The sequence below is a fragment of the Oncorhynchus mykiss genome, chromosome 3 (genome assembly GCF_013265735.2).
Source record: "Oncorhynchus mykiss isolate Arlee chromosome 3, USDA_OmykA_1.1, whole genome shotgun sequence".
Taxonomy (NCBI): domain Eukaryota; kingdom Metazoa; phylum Chordata; class Actinopteri; order Salmoniformes; family Salmonidae; genus Oncorhynchus; species Oncorhynchus mykiss.
In genome coordinates this window covers 44623009-44641645 of record NC_048567.1, presented here as the reverse complement: position 1 = coordinate 44641645, position 18637 = coordinate 44623009, and the positions used below count along the sequence as shown (strand labels likewise).

Sequence of the window (18637 nt, the reverse complement as noted above, 5' to 3'; positions counted from 1 at the left end):
AGCACTCCTCCAGCATCTTCATTTTTCTGAGTCTCACAAATGTTCTTCTTTGTGATCCAAACCCCTCAAACTTAGATTTGTCTGTCCATAACACTTTTTTCCAATCTTCCTTTGTCCAGTGTCTGTTCTTTTGCCCATCTTAATATTTTATTTTTATTGGCCAGTCTGAGATATGGCTTTTTCTTTGCATCTCTGCCTAGAAGGCCAGCATCCCTTAATTGCCTCTTCAATGTTGACATTGAGACGGGTGTTTTGAGGGTACTATTTAATGATGCTTCCAGTTGAGGACTTGTAAGGCATATGTTTCTCAAACGAGACACACTAATGTACTTGTCCTTTTTCTCAGTTGTGCACCACGGCCTACCACTCTTTTTTTATTTTTATTTATCTGTTATTTTACCAGGTAAGTTGACTGAGAACACGTTCTCATTTGCAGCAATGACCTGGAGAATAGTTACAGGGGAGAGGAGGGGGATGAATGAGCCAATTGTAAACTTGTGATTATTAGGTGACCGTGATGATTTGAGGGCCAGATTGGCAATTTAGCCAGGACACCAGGCTTAACACCAATGCTCTTACGATAAGTGCCATGGGATCTTTAATGACCTCAGAGAGTCAGGACACCTGTTTAACGTCCCATCCGAAAGACGGCACCCTACACAGGGCAGTGTCCCCAATCACTGCCCTGGGGTATTGGGATATTTTCTTAGACCAGAGGAAAGAGGGCCTCCTACTAACCCTCCAACACCATTCTTTCTAGTCTGGTTAGAGCCACTTTGCGCTGTTCTTTTGAAGGGAGTAGTTCACAGCATTGTACGAGATCTTCATTTTCTTTTATTTATTTTTTATTTAACCTTTATTTAACTAGACAAGTCAGTTAATTAAGAACAAATTCTTACTTACTTAGGTGTCAGGTGATTTGCGCTTCCCCCGTCATGTCGTCAGCAAACTTGATGACGGTGTTGGAGTCATGCATGGCCACAGTCGTGGGTAAACAGGTAGTGCAGGAGGGGATGAGGTACACACCCTTGAGGGGTCAACGTGGTGGTGTTGTTGCCTACCCTCACCATCTGGGGGCGCCCCGTCAGGAAGTCCAGGATCCAGTTGCAGAAGGTGTTCTGTCAGTCTCCATCTTGGTGATGCGAATGGAGGGGACTATACCCCATTTTGTCATGTTGACCGCGCTGGGTGGAAAAACACCTTTTTGCTACAGTACAATATAGCTGTTTCCCAAATGACACCGGATTACATATAAAGTGCCGTAATTTGGACCAGAGACCCATAGGTCTCTGGCCAAAAGTGGCGCACTATGTAGGGAATAGGGTGACATTTGAGATGCAACTTATGTCTCTGAGAAACCAGTGATGTGCGAACCTACCAGGCACAACCCTAAATCCGTAACCATGGGCACCCTCCATAGATGCAGTGAGGGGAAAAAGTATTTGATCCTCTGATGATTTTGTACGTTTGCCCACTGACAAAGAAATGATCAGTCTATAATTTTAATGCTAGGTTTATTTGAACAGTAAGAGACAAAATAACAACAAAAAAATCAAAAAATGTTATGAATTTATTTGCATTTTGATGAGGGAAATAAGTATTTGACCCCTCTGCAAAACATGACTTAGTACTTGGTGGCAAAACCCTTGTTGGCATTCAGAGGTCAGACTTTTCTTGTAGTTGGCCACCAGGTTTGCACACATCTCAGAAGTGATTTTGTCCCACTCCCCTTTGCAGATCTTCTCTACGTCATTAAGGTTTCAAGGCTGACGTTTGGCAACTCGAACCTTCAGCTCCCTCCACAGATTTTTAGCAGGGGATCAAATACTTTTTTCCCTCACTGTATCATCCTGACCAACTTGCACTCTAAATACACCTCTGCTGTCTTCAACCAGGATCTCAGCGATCATTGCCTGCTTCCGTAATGGATGCGGTCAAACGACCACCCTTCATCACTGTCAAACGCTCCCGTACACCTCAATGAGCAGGCCTTTCGAATCGACCTAGCCGGGATATCCTCGAAGGATATTGACCTCAGCCCGTCAGTAGAGGATGCCTGGATGTTCTTTCAAAAGTGCTTTCCTCACCATCTTAAATAAGCATGCCCCATTCAAAAAATGTAGAAGTAAGAACAGATATAGCCCTTGGTTCACCCCAGATTTGACTGCCCTTGATCAGCACAAAAACATCCTGTGGCGTACTGCATTAGCATCGAATAGCCCCCGCGATATGTAACTTTTCAGGGAAGTCGAGAACCAATATACTCAGTCAGTTAGGAAAGCTAAGGCTAGCTTTTTCAAACAGAAATTTGCATCTTGTAGCACTCATTCCAAAAAGTTTTGGGACACTAAAGTCCATGGAGAATAAGAGCACCTCCTCCCAGCTGCCCATTGCACTGAGGCTAGGAAACACTGCCACCACTGATAACTCTACGGTAATCGATCATTTCAAGAAGCATTTTTCTACTGCTGACCATGCTTTCCACCTGGCTATCCTTACCCCGGCCAACAGCTCTGCACACCCCGCAGGAACTTGCCCAAGCCCCCCCCCCCGCTTCTCCTTCACCCAAATCCAAACCGCTGATGTTCTGAAAGAGCTGCAAAATCTGGATCCCTACAAATCAGCTGGACAAGACAATCTGGACCCGCTCTTTCTAAAATTATCCACTGAAATTGTAGCAACCCCTATTACTAGCCTGTTCAACCTCTTTCGTGTCGTCTGAGATCACCAAAGATTGGAAAGCTGCTGCGGTCATCCCTCTCTTCAAAGGGGGAGGCACTCGAGACCCAAACTGTTATAGACCTATATCCATCCTGCCCTGCCTTTTCTAAAATCTTCAAAGCCAAGTTAACAGATCACCGACCCTTTCTAATCCCATTGTACCTTCTCCGCTATGCAATCTGGTTTTCAGGCTGGTCATGTGTGCAACGATCAAGGTCCTAAACGATATCATAACCGCCATCGATAAGACCGTACTGTGCAGCTGCCAAGGCTTTCGACTGTCAATCACCGTATTCTTATTGGCAGAGTCAACAGCCTTGGTTTCTCAAACGACTGCCTCGCCTGGTTCACCAACTACTTCTCAGATGGAGTTCAGTGTGTCAAATCAGAGTGCCTGTTGTCCGGACCTCTGGCAACCTCTATGGGGGTGCCACAGGGTTCAATTATCGGACCGACTCTTTTCTCTGTATTTGTCAATGATGTCGCTCTTGCTACTGGTGATTCTCTGATCCACCTCTACGCAGATGACACCATTCTCTTTACATTTGGCCCTTCTTTGGACACTGCTAACAAACCTCCAAACGAGCTTCAATGCCATACAACTCTCCTTCCGTGGCTACCAACTGCTTTTAAATGCTAGTAAAACTAAATGCATGCTCTTCAACCGATTTGCTGCCCGCACCCTCCCGCCCAATTTGCATCACTACTCTGGACGGTTATGATTTAGAATATGTGGACCTCTACAAATATCTAGGTGTCAGGTTAAACGAAACTCTCCTTCCAGACTCACATTAAGTATCTCCAATCCAAAATTTAAATTGAGAATCTGCTTCCTATTTCGCAACAAAGCCTGCCAAACACCCTCGTAAAACTGACTATCCTACCGATCCTGGACTTCGGCGATGTCATTTACAAATAGCCTCCAATACTCTACTCAGCAAATTGGATGCAGTCTATCACAGTGCCACCCGTTTTGTCACCAAAGCCCCATATACTACCCACCACTGCGACCTGTATGTTCTCGTTGGCTGGCCCTCGCTACATATCTGTCACCAATCCCACTGGCTCCAGGTCGTCTAAGTTTGCTAGGTAAAGCCCCACCTTATTTCAGCTCTCACTGGTCACCATAGCAACATCCATCTGTAGCACACGCTCCAACAGGTATATTTCACTGGTCATCCCCAAAGACAACCCCTCATTTGACTGCCTTTCCTTCCAGTTCTCTACTGCCAATGACGAACTAATTGCAGAAATCACTGAAGCTGGAGTCTTATCTCCCTCACTAACTTTAAGCATCAGCTGTCAGAGCAGCTGTCCACAGCCCATCTGTAAATATCACACCCAACTACTTCATCCCCCATATTGGTATTTATTTATTTTTGTGCTTTTGCACCCCAGTGTCTCTACTTGCACATCATCTTCTGCACATCTATCACTCCCGTGTTAATGCTAAATTGTAATTATTTCACCTCTATGGCCATTTTATTGCCTTACCTCCCTAATCTTGCTACATTTGCACGCACTGTACATAGATTTTTCTATTGTGTTATTGACTGTACGTTTGTTTATCCCATGTGTAACTCTGTTGTTTTTGTCACACTGCTTTGCTTTATCTTGGCCATGTCACAGTTGTAAATGAACTTGTTCTCAACTGGCCTACCTGGTTAAATATAGTGGAACAATGTAACTCGGAACAGTCATTTAAAGTTGAATATGCGGTCTTAATGGCATATACGTTGAATTTGGAGCTGTTAAAATAACACCATCATCATGGTCTGTTGGAATACGGGCTTCTGTGTTTTCCAATGAGGCAGTGTTATGTATGCACTGAATGTACAATGGTGTTATGCAAGGCTTGCTCATCCTAACTGGCACTGTTTCCCCTCTCTTACTCTCTCCTCCCCTCTCTCGCTCTCTCCTCCCCTCTCTCGCTCTCTTTCTCTCAGTAAAAGCAGAGAGAACTACAGAGAAGTAGCTTCCAGCTGTCACCCCTTTCGCACGGTAGGTACACTTTTTTTATAATTTGATCCTACCACTGATTAGGGTATGCAGTGTTTACCCCACTCTGCTTAAGAGTTGGCTTGCCTAGAAGTATCTTTATCTCTCCTTTATTTACAGAGTGTGGTGTCATCAAGATAATGTCTCTTTTGCAAAACAGACAGACTTTTGTATTCCTATCACAGCGCCCAGATAATGTTAAGTGCTTTGGATGTCATGTTGTGCCTGCTGTTTATTGGGACAGAACTAGTAACAACTTTGCAAAACATCCTCTGCCCCCCCCCCCTAAATTTCCTTAGGGGGTTGTGATTGGGTCATGTTTTCCCCACTGCACCCCGTGATAGTTTCCACTGCCGATGCACCATCACACCCTTGATCGATCATGGCTGACCACAGTTGTGTGTGTGTGTGTGTGTGGTACATCCCTGGCTCTCGGCGTTTGTGACGTGCACCCTGCACTCAATTGCTCCATTGCGTCAAGTGCAATCAAGCTGTGTGTACCAGAACAGATCGGGTAATGATAACATGACATTCTTCGCTCACATGTGTGGATATGCACCCGAGTGTGACTCGTAGGCCTTAAAAGCTCAGTGTGTTTTTTTTTATGTCGGATGCTCTCTGGTGTGAGAGAATAGAAGTCTGGAGTGTGTCCCGTCCTACGGCAGAAACTACACATATAATTTGTCTGGCTACCCAGACTCCTTGCTCTGGCCAACCGCTCTGGCCATGGACGTTAGTTTCTAATCCGCAATGGGGCTGGATCTTATCCGCAATGACCCTGACTCTTCTCCGAATTCGAACCCACTCGGGACTGTCTGATTGGACCAGAAACTGATGGGTTGGGCCAGAACACATTTTTGGTAAAGTGGTGGTTTGAGAATACCATGCCCCTCGTCACCACAAATTACTTTAATGATGTCAGTCTGACTAAAGTATGTAGCGTCAGAGCAGCGGAAGAGTCGTCAGGCTAACGCATCACATGGAGCCTGTATTTGACCTTGGCGAGAGTGGGGGCATCAGGGGAAGAAGGGAAATAGAGAGGGGGATGAAAGGACACTATCAAGAGTAAGAAGAGGGGAGACCGAGAGGGAGAGAGTGGAGACCGAGAGGGAGAGAGTGGATGGAAGGTAGAGATGGATATAATTTCCCCATCTGATGCCCTTACATCTCTACATGGGGTGTGCGCTCTCCTAATAATGTTTCTTGGATATCAGTGGTTTTAAAGAAACACTACTCTAGTAGTGAATTTCAAATTTACTCAAATGTTTGGCAGCCAAATATCTTAGAACTATCTAAGTTGTGCCAAATAAGTTCTCTCCAGCTCAGGGCTACAGCTATGCATTTGGTTTGCTAAGTTGCTAGTTAAGAGTATAGCTTGCAAGATAACGCTTCTTGGTTACGGCAGAGATAATTCATCGCTTCCTGGATCCTGGGAGTACCCTTTTGAGATATTTGTTAAACTTTATGAACTGGTTGTCTGTCCTTGCAATTGGTTTGTTCACTTGTGCTTGTTAGCATTTAGTTAAAATCCTCTATGGGAATTCCCTAGTACGTCATTTTTAGTATTTTATACATTTGGATAAAAACAGCGCCTCTTTGTATGCACTGCCGGTAATACCGTTTAACCTGGTATGGTACAGGAATGGTATGAAGGTATAAACATCTAGACATCGCCCAACCCTACTGATGAGGGCATTTATGTGCATGTGCGTGTGTATAGCCTGCAAACATGTGTGGCTGTATAGCAGGGCTGTTTAATTAATTAATTAATTAATTTTAGACTTCCGGCGCCGACAGAGATGGCCGCCTCGCTTCGCGTTCCTAGGAAACAATGCAGTCTTGTTTTTTTTACGTGTTATTTCTTACATTGGTACCCCAGGTCATCTTAGGTTTCATTACATACAGTCGAGAAGAACTACTGAACATAAGAGCAGTGTCAACTCACCATCAGTACGACCAAGAATATGACTTTCGCGAAACGGATCCTGTGTTCTGCCTCTCACCCAGGACAACGGAATGGATCCCAGCCGGCTACCCAAAAAAAAACGACTTCGTAAAAGGGGGAAACGGAGCGTCTTCTGGTCAGACTCCGGAGACGGGCACATCGTGCACCACTCCCTAGCATTCTTCTCGCCAATGTCCAGTCTCTTGACAACAAGGTTGATGAAATCCGAGCAAGGGTAGCATTCCAGAGGGACATCAGAGACTGTAACGTTCTTTGCTTCACGGAAACATGGCTCACTGGAGAGACGCTATGGGAGTCGGTGCAGCCAGCTGGTTTCTCCACGCATCGTGCAGACAGAAACAAACATCTTTCTGGTAAGAAGAGGGGCCGGGGCGTATGCTTCATGGTTAACGTGACGTGGTGTGATCATAACAACATACAGGTACTCAAGTCCTTCTGTTCACCTGATTTTAGAATTCCTCACAATCAAATGTCGACCGCATTATCTACCAAGGGAATTCTCTTCGATTATAATCACAGCCCTATATATTCCCCCCCAAGCAAACACATCGATGGCTCTGAACAAACTTTATTTGACTCTTTGCAAACTGGAATCCAGTTATCCGGAGGATTCATTGTAGCTGGGGATTTTAACAAGGCTAATCTGAAAACAAGACTCCCTAAATTGTATCAGCATATCGATTGCGCAACCAGGGCTGGAAAAACCTTGGATCACTGCGAATCTAACTTCCGCGACGCATATAAGGCCCTGCCCCGCCCTCCTTTCGGAAAAGCTGACCACGACTCCATTTTGTTGATCCCTGCCTTCAGACAGAAACTAAAACAAGAAGCTCCCGCGCTGAGGTCTGTTCAACGCTGGTCCGACCAATCTGATTCCACACTCCAAGACTGCTTCCATCACGTGGACTGGGATATGTTTCGTATTGCGTCAAACAACAACATTGACGAATACGCTGATTCGGTGAGCGAGTTCATTAGAACGTGCGTTGAAGATGTCGTTCCCATAGGAACGATTAAAACATTCCCAAACCAGAAACCGTGGATTGATGGCCGCATTCGCGTGAAACTGAAAGCCCGAACCACTGCTTTTAATCAGGGCAAGGTGACCGGAAACATGACCGAATACAAACAGTGTAACTATTCCCTCCGCAAGGCAATCAAACAAGCTAAGCGTCAGTATAGAGACAAAGTAGAATCTCAATTCAACGGCTCAGACAAAAGAGGTATGTGGCAGGGTCTACAGTCAATCACGGATTACAAAAAGAAAACCAGCCCCGTCACGGACCAGGATGTCTTGCTCCCAGGCAGACTAAATAACTTTTTTGCCCGCTTTGAGGACAATACAGTGCCACTGACACGGCCCGCAACTAAAACATGCGGACTCTCCTTCACTGCAGCCGACGTGAGGAAAACATTTAAACGTGTCAACCCTCGCAAGGCTGCAGGCCCAGACAGCATCCCCAGACTCGCCCTCAGAGCATGCGCAGACCAGCTGGCTGGTGTGTTTACGGACATATTCAATCAATCCCTATCCCAGTCTGTTGTTCCCACATGCTTCAAGAGGGCCACCATTGTTCGTGTTCCCAAGAAAGCTAAGGTAACTGAGCTAAACGACTACCGCCCCGTAGCACTCACTTCCGTCATCATGAAGTGCTTTGAGAGACTAGTCAAGGACCATATCACCTCCACCCTACCTGACACCCTAGACCCACTCCAATTTGCTTACCGCCCAAGTAGGTCCACAGACGATGCCATCTCAACCACACTGCACACTGCCCTAACCCATCTGGATAAGAGGAATACCTATGTGAGAATGCTGTTCATCGACGACAGCTCGGTATTTAACACCATAGTGCCCTCCAAGCTCGTCATCAAGCTCGAGACCCTGGGTCTCGACCCCGCCCTGTGCAACTGGGTACTGGACTTCCTGACGGGCCGCCCCCAGGTGGTGAGGGTAGGCAACAACATTTCCACCCCGCTGATCCTCAACACTGGGGCCCCACAAGGGTGCGTTCTGAGCCCTCTCCTGTACTCCCTGTTCACCCACGACTGCGTGGCCACGCACACCTCCAACTCAATCATCAAGTTTGCGGACAACACAACAGTGGTAGGCTTGATTACCAACAACGGCGAGACGGCCTACAGGGAGGAGGTGAGGGCCCTCGGAGTGTGGTGTCAGGAAAATAACCTCACAATCAACGTCAACAAAACTAAGGAGATGATTGTGGACTTCAGGAAACAGCAGAGGGAACACCCCCCCCCCCCCCCCCCCCCCCCCCCCTATCCACATCGATGGAACAGTAGTGGAGAGGGTAGAAAGTTTTAAGTTCCTCGGCGTACACATCACAGACAAACTGAATTGGTCCACCAACACAGACAGCATCGTGAAGAAGGCGCAGCAGCGCCTCTTCAACCTCCAGGAGGCTGAAGAAATTCGGCTTGTCACCAAAAGCACTCACAAACTTCTACAGATGCACAATCGAGAGCATCCTGTCGGGCTGTATCACCGCCTGGTACGGCAAGTGCTCCGCCCACAACCGTAAGGCTCTCCAGAGGGTAGTGAGGTCTGCACAACGCATCACCGGCAGCCATAAACAGTGCAATGCTTGAAGCACAGCGAAGAGCTCCTTGCAAATGCAGGAACGTGCTGTTTGAATGAATGCTACGAGCCTGCTGCTGCCGCCTACCACTGCTCAGTCAACGCCGATGCTGATTATTGGAGGACCAAAAAAGGCAGTTTGCAAAGAGTCAAATAAAGTTCGTTAAGAGCCATCGATGTGTCTGCTTGGGGGGGAATATATAGGGCTGTGATTATAATCGAAGAGAATTCCCTTGGTAGATAATGCGGTCGACATTTGATTGTGAGGAATTCTAAATCAGGTGAACAGAAGGACTTGAGTACCTGTATGTTGTTATGATCACACCATGTCACGTTAACCATGAAGCATATGCCCCCGCCCCTCTTCTTAGCAGAAAGATGTTTGTTTATGTCTGCGCGATGCGTGGAGAAACCAGCTGGCTGCACCGACTCCGATAGCGTCTCTCCAGTGAGCCATGTTTCCGTGAAGCAAAGAACGTTACAGTCTCTGATGTCCCTCTGGAATGCTACCCTTGCTCGGATTTCATCAACCTTGTAGGTGCCCTCCAGGACACTTACACCACCTGATGTCACAGGAAGGCCATAAAGATCATCAAGGACAACAACCACCCGAGCCACTGCCTGTTCACCCCGCTTTCATCCAGAAGGCGAGGTCAGTACAGGTGCATCAAAGCTGGGACCGAGAGACTGAAAAACAGCTTCTATCTCAAGGCCATCAGACTGTTAAACAGCCACCACTAATATTGAGTGGCTGCTGCCAACACACTGACTCAACTCCAGCCACTTTAATAATGGGAATTGATGGGAAATGATGTAAAATATATCACTAGCCACTTTAAACAATGCTACCTAATATAATGTTTACATACCCTACATTATTCATCTCATATGTATATGTATATACTGTACTCTATATCATCTACTGCATCTTTATGTAATACATGTATCACTAGCCACTTTAACTATGCCACTTTGTTTACATACTCATCTCATCATGTATATACTGCACTCAATACCATCTACTGTATCTTGCCTATGCCGCTCTGTACCATCACTCATTCATATATCTTTATGTACATATTCTTTATCCCCTTACACTTGTGTCTATAGGTAGTAGTTTTGGAATTGTTAGCTAGATTACTTGTTGGTTATTACTGCATTGTCGGAACTAGAAGCATTTCGCTACACTCACATTAACATCTGCTAACCATGTGTATGTGACAAATAAAATTTGATTTGATTTGAATTACTGTCTTTGGTGTTCAGACTAGAGGTCGACCGATTTATGATTTTTCAACGCCGATGCTGATTATTGGAGGACCAAAAAAAGCAGATGCCGATTTTTATATATGTATTTGTAATAATGACAATTACAACAATACTGAATGAATACTTTTATTTTAACTTAATATAATACATCAATAAAATCAATTTAGTCTCTAATAATGAAACATGTTCAATTCGGTTTAAGTAATGCGAAAACAAAGTGTTGGAGAAGAAAGTAAAAGTGCAATATTTGCCGTAAAAAAGCTAACATTTTATGTTCCTTGCTGAGAACATATGAAAGATGGCGGTTCCTTTTAACATGAGTCTTCAATATTCCCTGTTAAGAAGTTTTAGGCAATACGAATTATAGAACTATTTCTCTCTATACCATTTGTATTTCATATACCTTTGACTATTGCATGTTCTTATAGGCGCTATAGTATTGCCAGCCTAATCTCAGGAGTTGATAGGCTTGCAGCCATAAACAGTGCAATGCTTGAAGCACAGCGAAGAGCTCCTGGCAAATGCAGGAAAGTGCAGTTTGAATGAATGCTACGAGCCTGCTGCTGCCGCCTACCACTGCTCAGTCAGACTGCTCTATCAAGTCATAGACTTAATTATAATATCACACAGTTTCCGGATTTGACCATATTAATGACATAAGGCTCGTATTTCTATAATTTCAAAAACAAAACATTTATTCTTTCGGTGAAATACGGAACCGTTCCATATTTTATAGAACCTGTGGCATCCCTAAGTCTAAATATTGCTGTTACATTGCACAACCTTCAATGTTATGTCATAATTCTGTACAATTCTGGCCAATTATTTACGGTCTTTGTTAGGAAGAAATGGTCTTCACACAGTTCGCAACGAGCCAGGCAGCACAAACTGCTCAATATACCCTGACTCTGCTTGCAAGAGAAGTGACAATTTCCCTAGTTAAAGAAATTAATGTTAGCAGGCAATATTAACTAAATATGCAGGTTTAAAAAAGTATACTTCAGTATTGATTTTAATTAAAGGCATTGATGTTTATGGTTAGGTACACATTGGTGCAACGACAGTGCTTTTTTCACGAATGCACTTGTTAAATCATCACCCGTTTGTCGATGTAGGCTGTGATTCGATGATAAATTACGACACCGCATCGATTATATGCAACGCAGGACAAGCAAGATAAACTAGTAATATCATCAACCATGTGTAGTTAACTAGTGATTACAGTGCCTTGCGAAAGTATTCGCCCCCCTTGAACTTTGGGCCTCTTGGCTGCATCTCTGATCAGTCTTCTCCTTGTATGAGCTGAAAGTTTAGAGGGACGGCTTTTTTGTATCCAAATCCGGCTTTAAACTTCTCCACAACAGTATCTCGGACCTGCCTGGTGTGTTCCTTGTTCTTCATGATGCTCTCTGCGCTTTTAACGGACCTCTGAGACTATCACAGTGCAGGTGCATTTATACGGAGACTTGATTACACACAGGTGGATTGTATTTATCATCATTAGTCATTTAGGTCAACATTGGATCATTCAGAGATCCTCACTGAACTTCTGGAGAGAGTTTGCTGCACTGAAAGTAAAGGGGCTGAATAATTTTGCACGCCCAATTTTTCAGTTTTTGATTTGTTAAAAAAGTTTGAAATATCCAATAAATGTCGTTCCACTTCATGATTGTGTCCCACTTGTTGTTGATTCTTCACAAAAAAAATACAGTTTTATATCTTTATGTTTGAAGCCTGAAATGTGGCAAAAGGTCGCAAAGTTCAAGGGGGCCAAATACTTTCGCAAGGCACTGTATGTTAAGATTGATTTTTATAAGATACGTTTAATTCTAGCTAGCAACTTACCTTGGCTCCTTGCTGCACTCTCATAACAGGTAGTCAACCTCCCACGTAGTCTCTTCATGGAGTGCAATGTAATCGGCCATAATCGTCTTCCAAAAATGACTTGAAATCGGCCCTAATTAAATCGGCCATTCTGATGAATCAGTCGATGTAGTCCAGAACACTCCTTATTGCAATTATCTACGAGGTAGAAACCAAAAAAGACTGCTCAAGCCCTTCCGGACTGGAATTTGCTCTGATGTACAGTAGATAGTGACTTCTGAAATTATTCAGACTTTTTCCACATTTTGTTACGTTATGGCCTTATTCTAAAATGTATTAATAAAAAATAAAAAACCGTCAATCTAAACACAATACCCCTAATGACAAAGCAAAAATATGTTTTTAGAGATTTTTGCAGATTTATTACAAATAAAAAACATACCTTAAATGAGACTCTTAATTGAGCTCAGCTGCATCCATTGATCATCCTTGATGCTTCTACAACTTGATTGGAGTGGTAAATTCAATTGATTTGGACAGGCACACCTGTCTATATAAGATCCCACAGTTCACGTCAGAGCAAAAACCAATCCATGAGGTCGAAGGAATTGTCCGTTAATTTTTTAATTTTACCTTTATTTAACTAGGCAAGTCATTTAAGAACAAATTCTTATTTTCAATGACGGCCTAGGAACAGTGGGTTAACTGCCTGTTCAAGGGCAGAACGACAGATTTGTACCTTGTCAGCTCGGGGGTTTGAACTTGCAACCTTCCGGTTACTAATCCAACGCTCTAACCACTAGGCTACCCTGCCGCCCCATTGTGTTGAGGCAAAGATCTGGGGAAGGGTACCAGAACATTTCTGCAGCATTGAAGGTCCCCAAGAACACAGTGGCCTCCATCATTCTTAAATGGAAGAAGTTTGGAACCACCAAGACTCTTCCTAGAGCTGGACACCCGACCAAACTGTGCAATCGGGGGAGAAGGGCCTTGGTCAGGGAGGTGACCAAGAACCCGATGGTCACTCTGACAGAGCTCTAGAGTTCCTCTGTGGAGATGGGAGAGCCTTCCAGAAGGACAACGATCTCTGCAGCACTCCACCAATTAGGCTTTTATGGTAGAGTGGCCAGACAGAAGCCACTCCTCAGTAAAAGGCATATGACAGGCCGCTTGGGATTTGCCAAAAGGCACCTACAGCCTCTCAGACCATGAGGAACAAGATTCTCTGGTCTGATGAAACCAAGATTGAACACTTTCACCTAAATGTCTGGAGGAAGCCTGGCACCATCCCTATGGTGAAGCATGGTGGTGGCAGCATCATGCTTTGGGGATGTTTTTCAGCGGCAGGGACTGGGAGACTAGTCAGGATCGAGGGAGAGAGCCATGATGAAAACCTACTCCATAGCGTTCAAGACCTCAGACTTGGGCGAAGGTTCAACCATCCAACAGGACAATGACCCTAAGCACACAGCCAAGACAACGCAGGTGGGGACATGTCTCTGAATGTCCTTGAGTAGCCCAGCCAGATCCCGGAATTGATCCCAATCTAACATCTCTGGAGAGACCAGAAAATAGTTGTGCAGCAACGCTCCCCATCCAACCTGACAGAGTTTGAGAGGATCTGCAGAGAAGACGGGAAGAAACTCCCCAAATACAGGTGTGCCAAGATTTGTAGCATCATACCCAAGAAGACATGGGGCTATAATCACTGCTGAAGGTGCTTCAACAAAGTACTGAGTAAATAGTCTGAATACTTATGCAAACGTTTTTTCCAGATTTTAAAATTTGCCCAAACTTCTAAACCTGTTTCTGCTTTGTTATTATGGATTGAGTAAAAAAAACTTCAATACCTTTGAGAATGTCTGTAACCTAACAATGTTGAAAACGTCCAGGGGTCTGAATAGTTTCCGAAGGCACTTTACATAAACAATGTGTCTTTTTAAGCTTGGCGTGTCCTCTCCTACTCCAGGTATCTCTCCCCTCCCCTGGAGCAGTGGTTTCCAACCTGTCCTCAAGCTTTTGGTGGTCCCCAGAACAGAAAAGGTTGGGAACCGCTGCCTTATGGAGCTTTTCAGCCCACTCCCTAAACCCTACCACCCCCTCTCGTCTCCACATCCAGTCACCGTGTCCTGTCACTACATCACCAGTCACCAGAAAGGGCAGCCAAGGACGTGCTCACCGCTAGCCAGGCTAGCAGAATGTCAAGCACAGCAGGGATAGCCCAATGCAATCTGTCACTGCCGGAACCCATGTCAGGCCAATACAAATCACAGCCGGCTCTCTCTCAACCTGGTGTTCAAGTCTCACAATGATCCCAAACCTGTCATATGTTGGCAGTGACACAACATCATGTAGGATAGGGTTGTTGTGGCATTATGGTTTTTGCCATTTTAGATACTAACCCTTGGTTTTGATTAGTATGTCAATAAATTATTATTTTGATCATTACATCCACAGGTTTTTGTCATGGGTGAGATTTTGGTAGTGCTATAAAATCGTTTTTGTGAAAGAACGTGTGTTTTAGACAGACATTGAGGGGAAAAGAAAGGGAGAAGACAGAGTGAGAGGGGATGAAAAAGACAGAAGGCGAGTTCAGACCAAAGATTGCCGTGCACTGGGGGAGATGGTGACAGCATGACTTGGGGCCAGACAGTGCGGTCATACACCCGTGTGTGTGTGTGTGTGTGAGAGAATTAACAATATGTTGTTAGTGTTGCAAAATATTTTTCAAGGAAAGTTGCTTTTGGTTGCTCCATTCGTCGCTCGATGACGTCATTACAAAATAATTTTGTCTCAACGTTAATATATAATTTATGCGTATGCGGTCCCTCACTCTCATGCAATGAGCAATTCTCCAAAACAAAACTAAATAGAATGTTTGAAGGAGGAACCGATATTAAATAATTAAGCAGCATACAAAAAACGTACCATGTTTTAGAAAATATTTTATTTATGTATTGTTATTTATTGGAGAGCTGTGGTGTCATTTAACAAGGAACCAACCAATGTAATAACTTCACTCGCTGCAGCATTGGGGAGAGGACCTAGAGGCTAGAGCGGAGAGGGGCAGGGGAGGTTGCGGAGAGGGGCAGGGGTGGGAGCGGAGAGGGGCAGGGGAGGGGAGGGAGCGGAGAGTGGCAGGAAAGGGGCGCAAATGACGGGTGCACACACAGGCAGCAGCCGGAGGAAGCTGAGCCGTGGAGAGGGAGCAGACTGCAGAGCAGCACAGCTGAGCTCAGCCGAGCGGTCACGCAAACAGGGAAGTTGCTAAATCAACCAAAAGTTGCAGAGGCAGCCTTAAAAAGTAGCTACGTTTGTTGCTATACTCTTTTACCAATACAAGTCGCTGGAGGGTCTGAAACCGTGCAAAATTTAGCGACAAAGTCTCTAAGTTGGCAACACTATGTTGTGTTGTTTTGATAGTACTAACCTCAAACTAGAAAGGGATTGCAGCTTTTAACAGGTGATTTTAACGTTTAACGGGATCAAAATTAAACACTGCAACATATTGTTCCCTACAGGAGATGATTACACATGGACAAATGCATGTACGCACGGGCCAGTGTTTCCGTTTAGAAATTTTGGCGCTGGACAACGTGACCGGTAAGATTTTAATTTATCCGACATACATATGCATTAGATGCGTAATGCATTATGGTGTCCACCCAAGGTGCTCAAAATCCATTTTAGATTATTGTAATGCATTTTACCAGAATAGAAATTAGCCTGAGAGGTTTAATAAAATAAAGTTGAATGATCTTATACCAAAGTGACCGGTTTTATTGAGAAGCAAAACATTACCGTTTGCGGGGTGATCCCAGCTATTAATCATTTATTTTTATTTTTTACATTTACCCTAGAAGAACAGCCGCCTGCCTATACGGTAAAACACAACTTAAAAATATTATACTTGTGTAATATAATTTGCTAAAGAGCTGTCCTCTAGACTATTTGAATGAACATTTTAATAAATAACAAAACACAGCTGTTTTCAGACACTATCTAGGCCTCTAATTTAAATTTAGCCTAGGCATGAACATTTGAATTAGACTGTCTAACACCAGGACTGGCGGGTTATGGCTAGAAGGGATCCAGCTTTTGTAAAATGAATGTCAGATTTGACTTTGTTGCATGTTAGGAGAATTTATGCAGCAGGTTATATTATACATGACATTATTTTGATCTTCCCTAGGGCGGCAGCAGAACTGCTAGGACCAGGCCTGACAAACACAAAAATGATCCTCTAATTTCAATTAAAACTTTAAAAACTCTAAATTTATGTGTAGACCATACCGTGAAATGCTTACTTACAAGCCCTTAACCAACAGTGCAGATCAAGAAAGAGTTAAGAAAATATATTTAAAAAAAATAATTAATAAAAATAACACAAAAACAATAACGAGGCTATAAACAGGTGGTACTGGTACCGAGTCGATGTGTGAGGGGTACAGGTTAGTTGAGGTAGGGGTGAAGTGACTTGTGTTTGAGGAGGACCTTGGCCTGCTCAAAGTGAGCCGCTGCTGTTGGGTAGTTAAAACTGTCCAACTCCTTGGAGCAGCTTGCAATGCGCATCAGCTTTGTTACTTTGTCCTCAAGAAATGGAAGATGTCTTGAGGCTTGTCTGTTCTGTTTTGGAGAAAGAATCACCTCTCGGCAGGCACATTGGAAATGGAGATAATCGACACAATCTTCCCTGTTTTTCCCAGTCAGAGTACACTTTGCTGAAGTCCCCTATGAGGACCTTGCGTCTGTTGTGCGAATAAAAATAGAAACGCACACACCCGACACTAATTTCCAAGAAGCTTGAGCATTTATTAGCCTACGAAGTATACAGTGCCTTCGGAAAGTATTGAGACCCCTTGACTTTATCCACATTTTGTTAGGTTACAGCCTTATTCTAAAATGTATTACATTGTTTGTTTCCCCCCCTCATCAATCTACACACAATACCCCATAATGACAAAGAAACATTTATACAGTGGGGCAAAAAAGTATTTAGTCAGCCACCAATTGTGCAAGTTCTCCCACTTAAAAAGATCAGAGATCCGTGTATATTAGTGATGCACCGATATGACATTTTTGGCGGATACCAAAATCCAATATTTTCCTTGCCCCAGAAAATGATACTGATATTTAAAAATGTTACGGCCTTTTAAGCATTCTAGTACAGTTAAATAGTTAACACACACATATGGACGCAGCGGTCTAAGGCACTGCATCTCAGTGCAAGAGGCGTCACTACAGTCCCGGATTCGAATCCAGACTGTATCACATCCGGTCGTGATTGGGAGTCCCATATGGCAGCGCACAATTGGCCCAGCATTGTCCGGGCCATCATTGTAAATAAGAATTTGTTCTTAACTGACTTGCTCAGTTAAATAAAGGTTACACACACACCAACCAAACGTTATTTTGTTGGCATTTACATATGTCCCCATTACCAGTAAAACATAATCAAAACCTATTTCTTTCACTTACTTGCTGTGCTGTTTCCTTCATTTGTTCAGTCGTTTCATTCTCAACCATGTTTTCTATGGAACGCTGTTTGGGTCTTTGCGTGTCAAAAAAGATGCACGTCAAATAAGCTTGTTGACCTATCAGGACCTGAATATGACTATGAATTTTATGTAGTTATTACACATTCATTACACTGTCACTCATATTTCATATGTCACAATGATTCATCTATGTATGCTATGATGCTGGTAAAGTTGTCTCACACACCTACAGTGCTGGTCATAAAAAAAAAAGCTAGCTAGCTCATAGACGCAAACAATGTAGTTCTTCCCCAAAAACATGGCAAAACGACAATCTGTTTCAGTAGCTATACTTAGCTTGCTAACTATATAGCTAGCTGTCATCTAAAATAACCCTAATTTATAAAACTGTTCTTATTTGTTTAATGGTGGTCGGACCATTAAGCTAGCCACAATAAGGATTAGCCACAATAGTGGACTTTGCAGGTAGCTTTCAAAATAAAAGTATGGCACAATTCTACTATTTGTATTCATTTGCCTCACTGTCAATGACATACTTTTATTTTGAAGGCAAACCGCAAATTCCACTATTGTGCCTAATCCTTATTGTGGCTAGCTTCACAACATATCCGGTCGAGCATCACTAGCCAGCTAACTGGCTGCTTATAACGTTATCTTTGGCAACCCAAACCTGGTTAAGTAGCTGGCTAGCTATTTATTTTCATTTTATTTTCATGAACTGAAGTTTAATTTCAATAAGCAAACAACAAGTGGCAAGTGGTT

At 43.8% G+C, this 18637-nt stretch overlaps 1 protein-coding gene across 3 annotated transcripts in view; it reads left to right on the top strand.

The window, feature by feature from the left end:
* The window catches only part of LOC110520004 (double-stranded RNA-specific editase 1), a 194769-nt gene that overhangs the window by 76833 nt on the left and 99299 nt on the right, over nt 1-18637 (top strand). For 2 of the 3 annotated variants that reach the window (XM_036974215.1, XM_036974213.1), the window contains one exon: nt 4668-4722. The gene's annotated coding sequence lies outside the window, so the exon portion shown is untranslated. Of the gene's footprint in view, nt 1-4667; nt 4723-15898; nt 15981-18637 lie in introns of all 3 variants that reach the window. The other variant, XM_036974214.1, reaches the window with a different exon arrangement.